The following is an 8257-nucleotide window of genomic DNA, read 5'->3' as shown; positions in this document are numbered from 1 at the left end:
CTACAGGGGGCAGTAGAAGGCAAACGACGAAGAGGCAGACAGAGAAAATCCTGAGTAGACAACGTCAAGGAATGGACTGGCTGCAGCTTGAATGAATGAATGAATGGTATGTGACAGATGTTAAAATACATAGTGAATAGAAAGCCCATACATAGCTTCTCAACCCCAACACGCACAGCAGAAGACCGAGAGCTGTGGAGATCCCTGACCGTCCAAACATCTATCAAGACACCCCTACGGCCCCCCAGGTCACGGGATGAGTGACTGACTGAGTGACTGAGTGAGTGTTCATTTTCATCTAGACTGAACAGCGCGAGATCATAGCAATAACATTATATTTCATCTGTTTTGGGGATTTGGGACTTTCTCTTTGTGTGGTTTGATTCATACAGTGACATTCTGGTTGAGCCATTAACATTCTAGCTCCTGAGTCTGGTCTTGCTCTACTCTGGTCATTTCAATGTGGTTTGTGAGATCTGATACTGACGTTCACATTGCTACACATCCACATTTGGACTGAAAATATCTGATATGTGTCTCCTGTGAGGACTGGATTTATTAAAATGTGTTTGCATTTCTCCATATCTTCTTGATATTGCTTGTATGTGCATTGTGTCTTTGCGTGGTAACTGTAGCTTTGTCTCGACTTCAAGAATGATCTTAAGACCAAATGTTGCTGTCTCTGTGCTGTGTCCATCACCAGGAGGGACACCGGAGCTGTCTCTGTGCTGTGTCCATCACCAGGAGGGACACCAGAGTGTCTCTGTGCTGTGTCCATCACCAGGAGGGACACCGGAGCTGTCTCTGTGCTGTGTCCATCACCAGGAGGGACACCGGAGAGACTTCTCTCATTTCAGTGCATATTTTAGCGGGCTCCGAGACAAGCCACATGTCAAAAGCAAGCTCAAAATGCACATCACCGGTGCTAGAACCATATCCCCCCCTCTCTAGAACCATATCCCCCCCTCTCTAGAACCATATCCCCCCCTCTCTAGAACCATATCCCCCCCTCTCTAGAACGATATCCCCCCCTCTCGGAGATGAGTCAAACAGATGAGTCTGTAACAGAATGAAAGAATGAACAGTTTGAGGTTTCTGGGTAGCGTGCATCTGTGTGAGCTTCAGTCTTTTCCCAGGGACACATACAGCCTACAGTACCAGAGACACATACAGACTACATTACCAGAGACACGTACAGACTACAGTACCAGAGACACATACAGTCTACAGTACCAGAGACACATACAGCCTACAGTACCAGAGACACATACAGTCTACAGTACCAGAGACACATACAGTCTACAGTACCAGAGACACATACAGCCTACAGTACCAGAGACACATACAGTCTACAGTACCAGAGACACGTACAGACTACAGTACCAGAGACACATACAGTCTACAGTACCAGAGACACATACAGCCTACAGTACCAGAGACACATACAGTCTACAGTACCAGAGACACATACAGCCTACAGTACCAGAGACACATACAGTCTACAGTACCAGAGACACATACAGCCTACAGTACCAGAGACACATACAGCCTACAGTACCAGAGACACATACAGCCTACAGTACCAGAGACACGTACAGCCTACAGTACCAGAGACACGTACAGCCTACAGTACCAGAGACACATACAGCCTACAGTACCAGAGACACATACAGCCTACAGTACCAGAGACACATACAGTCTACAGTACCAGAGACACGTACAGCCTACAGTACCAGAGACATGTACAGCCTACAGTACCAGAGACACATACAGCCTACAGTACCAGAGACACGTACAGCCTACAGTACCAGAGACACGTACAGCCTACAGTACCAGAGACACATACAGCCTACAGTACCAGAGACACATACAGCCTACAGTACCAGAGACACATACAGCCTACAGTACCAGAGACATGTACAGTCTACAGTACCAGAGACACATACAGCCTACAGTACCAGAGACACATACAGCCTACAGTACCAGAGACATGTACAGTCTACAGTACCAGAGACACATACAGCCTACAGTACCAGAGACACATACAGCCTACAGTACCAGAGACACGTACAGCCTACAGTACCAGAGACACATACAGTCTACAGTACCAGAGACACATACAGCCTACAGTACCAGAGACACATACAGCCTACAGTACCAGAGACACGTACAGCCTACAGTACCAGAGACATGTACAGCCTACAGTACCAGAGACACATACAGCCTACAGTACCAGAGACACATACAGCCTACAGTACCAGAGACACGTACAGCCTACAGTACCAGAGACACATACAGTCTACAGTACCAGAGACACATACAGCCTACAGTACCAGAGACATGTACAGTCTACAGTACCAGAGACACATACAGCCTACAGTACCAGAGACACATACAGCCTACAGTACCAGAGACACATACAGCCTACAGTACCAGAGACACGTACAGCCTACAGTACCAGAGACACATACAGTCTACAGTACCAGAGACACATACAGCCTACAGTACCAGAGACACATACAGCCTACAGTACCAGAGACACGTACAGCCTACAGTACCAGAGACATGTACAGCCTACAGTACCAGAGACACATACAGCCTACAGTACCAGAGACACATACAGCCTACAGTACCAGAGACACATACAGCCTACAGTACCAGAGACACGTACAGCCTACAGTACCAGACATGTACAGCCTACAGTACCAGATACATGTACAGTCTACAGTACCAGAGACACGTACAGCCTACAGTACCAGAGACACGTACAGCCTACAGTACCAGAGACACATACAGCCTACAGTACCAGAGACACATACAGCCTACAGTACCAGAGACACATACAGCCTACAGTACCAGAGACACATACAGCCTACAGTACCAGAGACACGTACAGCCTACAGTACCAGAGACACATACAGCCTACAGTACCAGAGACACGTACAGCCTACAGTACCAGAGACACGTACAGCCTACAGTACCAGAGACACGTACAGCCTACAGTACCAGAGACATGTACAGCCTACAGTACCAGAGACACGTACAGCCTACAGTACCAGAGACACGTACAGCCTACAGTACCAGAGACACGTACAGCCTACAGTACCAGAGACACATACAGCCTACAGTACCAGAGACATGTACAGCCTACAGTACCAGAGACATGTACAGCCTACAGTACCAGAGACATGTACAGCCTACAGTACCAGAGACACATACAGCCTACAGTACCAGAGACACATACAGCCTACAGTACCAGAGACACGTACAGCCTACAGTACCAGAGACACATACAGCCTACAGTACCAGAGACACGTACAGCCTACAGTACCAGAGACACGTACAGCCTACAGTACCAGAGACACATACAGCCTACAGTACCAGAGACACATACAGCCTACAGTACCAGATACATGTACAGCCTACAGTACCAGAGACACGTACAGCCTACAGTACCAGATACATGTACAGCCTACAGTACCAGAGACACATACAGCCTACAGTACCAGAGACACATACAGTCTACAGTACCAGAGACACATACAGCCTACAGTACCAGAGACATGTACAGCCTACAGTACCAGAGACACATACAGCCTACAGTACCAGAGACATGTACAGCCTACAGTACCAGAGACACATACAGCCTACAGTACCAGAGACACATACAGCCTACAGTACCAGAGACATGTACAGCCTACAGTACCAGAGACACATACAGCCTACAGTACCAGAGACACGTACAGCCTACAGTACCAGAGACACATACAGCCTACAGTACCAGAGACACATACAGTCTACAGTACCAGAGACACGTACAGCCTACAGTACCAGAGACATGTACAGCCTACAGTACCAGAGACACATACAGCCTACAGTACCAGAGACACATACAGCCAGAGATGGGCAGTATTTGAAATACTTGTATTTGAAATACGTATTTCAACTACTTTTTTGTATTTTGTAATTTGTATTTGGCTGGGCAGAGAAAAATGAGATGTAATTTGTATCAAGATACTTTCAGATCTTGTATTTTGTGTATTTCAAATACATAAAATACATTTTTCTTTTTATTCTCAAATTGACACATGTAAACATTGACACGGGTTTAAACTAAAGATGGAGAAATTAGTTGTACTAAAAACAACTAAGTGAACTAAACTGAAACCTGATATGAATAAACAGAGAAATTACTTGTACTAAAAAACAACTAACTGGACTGAACTGAAACCTGATTTGAATAGGAGAAATTAGTTGTACTAAAAACAACTAAGTGAACTAAACTGAACTGAAACCTGATATGAAAAGATGGAGAAATAAGGTGTATTGAAAAACAACTAACTGAACTGAAACCTGATGTGAAAAGATGGAGAAATTAGTTGTACTAAAAACAACTAAGTGAACTAAACTGAAACCTGATATGAATAGATGGAGAAATAAGTTGAAAAAACAACTAACTGAACTAAACTGAAACCTGATATGATTCAGAATAGATAGAGAAATAAGTTGTACTGAAAAACAACTAACTGAACTAAACTGAAAGCTGATATGATTCAGAATAGATTGAGAAAGAAGTTGTATTGAAAAACTAACTAACTGAACTAAACTGAAACCTGGTGTGAATAGCTGAAGAAATAAGTTGTACTGGAAAAAAAAAACTAACTGAACTATACTAAAACCTGATATGAATAGATTGAGAAATAAGTTGTACTGAAAAAAACCTAACTGAACTAAACTGAAACATGATTTGAATAGGAGAAATTAGTTGTACTGAAAAACAACTAACTGTCATAAACCTGATTTGAATAGATGGAGAAATTAGTTATACTGAAAAACTATAACTGAACACCAAAGTACCCTAATGAAAATCAAAAATGTCTTTCTGTTGCTACAAGGATGTCTGAGCTTCACTGTGCATAATGATGGCTGTGCAGATTTTGACACTAGAATGGTGTTACCACTGCTGATAGTGGAAAGTTGTATTCAGTGAGTGATTGTTCTTTAGTAATTATGTTCTAGATAGCCAGGTTGTTTTGGATTTTGTTTATGAAGCAGAAGGAGGGGAAGTCATTTTAAGGATGTAAGGATTTGAACAAGAGTCCAATTTCATGGAAGGCCTTTTTTGTTTGAGATGCAGTTTCTCATCGTTCCTCTCACCGATTCACAATTTCACAACCTTAGACAGGATGTGCATCAGGGCATTCAATTCCTGAAATGTAACCTTTTCTAGTTGTATAAATATGTTTGCATGTTAAATAAATACTGTGACGACAAGTTACTGACATGGTGGTGAATGTGAAGTTGTTTAAAGGGGACCTACTATGCCTTTTACCTATTTCAGTTATTTATATATTGTGTTATGATGTCAGATATCTATGGCTAAACATAGTCAAAGTTCCAAAACTTGAGGTTAACATGCAGAAATGCTGCCTTTAAGTCAAAAGCCCTCACAGAAGGTGATTAACAGCTGAGCTGAAGGAGCAATTAGTTCTACTGAAAAACAACTAAAACTAAAATGGAAGAACTGCAGTGTGTTAGGGAGTACACATACTGTGACAGAGGACTAAAGAGAGGATTTACTGTCTAAGGAAACCAGAAAATTTCACTTTTGAATAGCTGAAATCAGAGAATTAGGACATTTTCCTTAAAGAAATGTCTCTAAATGATTAATAGATCATCAAAATAGGCAATTAATTTAATATTTGGCAATTCATCTATGAATTGACTAATCGTTGCAGCTCTTTATAAGTTTTTATAAAATGTATTTTCATGTATTTTCAAAATACAAAATACTTATTTGTATCTCAAATACATTTTCAGACAGGTATTTTGTATTTGTATTGTGATACATTTTTTGAGCAAGTATTTGTAATTTGTATCAAAATACTTTATGATGTATTTTCGCCCATCTCTGCATACAGCCTACAGTACCAGAGACACATACACACTCACAGAAATAATCATGGTGTAGTTAATTATTAGTTATTTGCATCTATTAGATTTTATTCAAATAATCATAATCATAAAATGTATGTATTCAAAATCCCTAGAATCTAAATAAATCTGTTTTTTCTGAGATTAATTAAACTGAATCAGTTAAAAATTATGAATATGGTTTAAATATGGCTAGCTGTAATTCAAATAGTTAAAATATAGGCATTTGGTTTAGATATGCATTCATTCGAATCTTTTAACATTTATGAATATGGTTCAAATATGGCTAGCTGTGATTCAAATAGCTAGAATCTAGTCATTTTGGATACATTTTCAGAAGTGTAAATTGTCCAGAGGTGGCAGTAATGCCCCACCTGCCATACAACTCAAGAGAAGAAGAAGAAGAACAGAGGCGGAAATGACATCAGAGTTCTCTCTTCCTGTCTTTTCCTTTTCCTGTCTGCCTTTGGTGGATGTCCATGAGCCATGCCATGTTGCCAGTAAGATCTTTAACCATCCTGTTTAATTAGCCACTTATCAGTGTGTCTACCATGTTTTACTAGTACAGATTGTGTTGTATAACACTAATATGAATATATTTTAAGTCATTTGTTAGGGGATGGTTTGTTTAAACTGAGCAGACAAAAGCCTGTTAGCGATCGCGATGCTAACGTTAGCATGCTAGCATTTACTCAAGCCAGGTTTTGAGAAAAAACATTACCCTGCATGGAATTTAAGTTAGCTAAAATTTGGTTATTGACAATCCTATTTACTCAGCCCCTTATCAGTGTGTCTACCATGTTTTACTAGTACAGATGGTGTTGTATTATATTTTGATGATCAAGTCATGTGTTAGGGGATGGTTTGTTTCAACTGTGCAGACAAAAGCCTGTTAGCGATCGCGATGCTAACGTTAGCATGCTAGCATTTAACCAAGCCAGGTTTTGAGAAAAATATACCCTGCATGGAATTTAAGTTAGCTAAAATGTGTTATTGACAATCTTGGTGTGCTGTCTAATCACTAGACCATCTTGGCAAGTTGGCAGCCAACTTGGTAACAGCCAGAAGCTAGCAGCTATCTCAATAATTATGAAAACAACAGTATTTTGTCAGCTAGCAGCTAGTCTGGTCAGTGGATGATGTCTAATAAGCATATAGATTCAGAATAATACTGTAGCCTATCTGCCCAAGGAGGTTAGTGATTTCAGACTGTCACTGTCACTGTCAGTATTTCACCTTCAGCATTAATATGACCAATGAGCTGCATTAAGCCATACTAGGAAATGCATGTCACATCATAATACATTGAATTGAATTAAAATTAATTATAGCATATCTGAGATTGATAATATTTATGACATACTTATTTTATGTTTCTTTGCATGTGGCTATCCTACTGTAATGATCAGGTGGGCCTACTGTCCTGGGTTTTTGTGTATTTATAATTACTGTAACATCATTTCAAGCTAAAGCCAGTCAGTGTTTTAGCAGGACTTGGCTAAAAACAGACGTAGCTCTTGGTTCTTTCTTAACTATAATGGATAATGTAGAAATAAATTCTGAGTATGACCGTGAAATAAAGTATTATAATTCAATGACAAATTACCCTAACCCAAATAAGCTGCATTAAGCCATTCTAGTAGCACAATACATGTCAGGGCAGCACGGTGGTGCAGTGGTAGCACTGTCGCCTCGTAGCAAGAAGGTCCTAGGTTTGATTTCTACTTGGGACGCTGAGGGTGTGTCCCCATCACTGTCCTCACTGCCTACTGCCCAGGTGCGGCTTGTCAAAAGGGCCTTTCTGTGTAGAGTTTGCATGTTCGGCCCATGCCCCCTTGTTTCCTCCAGATAGGAACCCTAAACCCTAAAAAACATGCCCCCCCCCCCCAAAAAAAAATAAAAGTGCATCATAATACATTAAATTGAATTAAACTTAACTGTATCATATCTGAGATTGATTGAATCATATTGAATTAGTGCTATATTGTTCTGTATCAAATCATTACAACCTTTTTATTTATTGTATTGCAGACCATTTATCGAGATGCATATCATATCATCTGAGAGGGAAAGATAATAAGATTGTCACCAAGATGAGTCACCAGCCGCCACTGGAGAATATATTGTCTCACACTAATATCAATCTATTGATGATCAAATCATGCCATCGACATGCACCACGGCCACTATTGTCATTTTCATTAAGCAAAAGAATGTCACACAATTACAGAATTCGATGGTCAATGCATTTTGTTTTGTTTCTAACTGGTACAATTTGTCTTTTACAGATAGCTACTTCTCAGCATCTCATTGCGTATGTCGG

At 40.7% G+C, this 8257-nt stretch overlaps 1 protein-coding gene across 1 annotated transcript in view; it reads right to left on the bottom strand.

Moving 5' to 3' along the window:
* Positions 1-8257, bottom strand: part of nnt (nicotinamide nucleotide transhydrogenase) — a 143905-nt gene that overhangs the window by 10810 nt on the left and 124838 nt on the right. The gene's annotated exons all lie outside the window — the stretch shown is intronic.

The sequence above is a fragment of the Poromitra crassiceps genome (genome assembly GCF_964638095.1).
Source record: "Poromitra crassiceps genome assembly, chromosome: 21".
Taxonomy (NCBI): Eukaryota; Metazoa; Chordata; class Actinopteri; order Beryciformes; family Melamphaidae; genus Poromitra; species Poromitra crassiceps.
This window is presented reverse-complemented; position numbering and strand designations above follow the sequence as displayed.